At 37.2% G+C, this 1,682-nt stretch overlaps 1 non-coding gene across 1 annotated transcript; it reads left to right on the forward strand.

The window, feature by feature from the left end:
- The first annotated feature begins 369 nt into the window (after nt 1-369).
- Nucleotides 370-488, forward strand: LOC138360524 (5S ribosomal RNA). The gene has a single exon (XR_011226446.1). It is a non-coding gene; the product is annotated as a 5S ribosomal RNA (ribosomal RNA).
- The last annotated feature ends 1,194 nt before the right edge of the window (nt 489-1,682 follow it).

Here is a 1,682-nt window from a genome sequence, read left to right on the forward strand (position 1 = left end):
CCCATATCTTCTCTAAAATAGAAGCATTTGTTCATGTTCTTTGTAAAAGTATCATAAAGCAGGACAGATGAGACAAATATCATAAAAACTGAAGAGCAGATGAGCACACACATGTATGTATTACAAAAGAAAATCCACAAATTCATTAGAAATTGGCAGGGTAGGCTGAGGAAGTAGGTAGATGTAAAATGTCTGTAAATGGCGAAAGAACATAAACCCAAGACTGAATAAACGATGTTAAATATCCATGCCAAGGAGACAAAAATATGTTAGGATACAATTACCATTAAGACACCACAAGAAGGTCCGTATCCTGCCGTGATGACTAAAAAGAGTTGGTTATTAGCCACAATGTGTAGGCAGTCTCATGCCAACGGCCATACCACGTTGAGAACACCGCTTCTCGTCCGATCAGCGAAGTTAAGCAACGTTGGGTTTGGTTAGTACTTGGATGGGTGACCGCCTGGGAACACCAAATGCTGTTGGCAATAATGTTTTTTGTTTTGTTTTGTTTTGTTTCGTTTGTTTTTGTTTGAATGGCTGGCTGGCTGGCTCCACGGGAAATTCACGGAGTTGTGTGGAATAAGGCCTGGTAAAATGAATTAATATGTATGTCATGTTTAAAACAATCTCGCTTAATATAGTGTGTGAGGCTTTATACAAAAACAAACAACCAAAACAAAACATGTTGTATATATATATATATATATATATATATATATATATATATATATATATATATATATATATATATATATATATATATATATATATATATATAGCTTAATCCGGGTTTGAACTCGCAACTCCAAGAATACGCATCACTTATATACACTTTACCACTGGACCACTGCAGGACACTTGATGCTGAGGTATCAATTTAATGACGTAAATGCCATTTCCACAAATAAATGATAATTTAAAAGTATTTGTATGTACAAATCTTTTCTGTTTAAAAGGCTACAATATCAGTTACTGATATAATTTGTGTTAATGTTTCTATACCCACAGGAAGGCATGTTTTTGCTTATATGTAAGGGGTACGGAGAAGGAATCCACAGACCATCATTCCCCTTCCCCCCCCCCCTCCCACCTACTACCACCACCACCACCACCACCACCACCACCACTACTCACCACCAATCACCACCAATCACCACCACCACCAATCACCACCAATCACCACCACCACACCTAACCGAAAACCCCCTAACACATCAACCCTCCCCCCAATCAACAGGCGAAATAATAACCCTCAAATGCCTGCCTGCCTGCCTGCCAGCCAGCCAATACTAACGGTCTTCTCAGAAAGAAAATCTCTTTGTATCTGTATTACTTGATGAAATGTATGATTCTAATAATGAAAATAAATTGTTATGTCGGTTGTATGAGCATAATGACCAATATGCACATGATATGAATGAATTAAATAGTGTAGTTTTAAGTAATTAGGTTGTAGACACATTAAGCGGATATGATATTTGACGCGTCCAGAACTGGTGATTTTTGGTTTAGTTTTAAATGCACCACCACCACCACCATTGCTTCCCCAGAGCCTAATTAAGGACCGGTAAAAGGAGTCAATATGTATGTCATCTATAAAACCAAAGAATGAATAAAAACACACACACACACACACCTACATAATAGTACTAGGAAGATTGTATGGCATAAAAAAAAAA

The sequence above is a fragment of the Procambarus clarkii genome, unplaced genomic scaffold (genome assembly GCF_040958095.1).
Source record: "Procambarus clarkii isolate CNS0578487 unplaced genomic scaffold, FALCON_Pclarkii_2.0 HiC_scaffold_113, whole genome shotgun sequence".
NCBI lineage: Eukaryota > Metazoa > Arthropoda > Malacostraca > Decapoda > Cambaridae > Procambarus > Procambarus clarkii.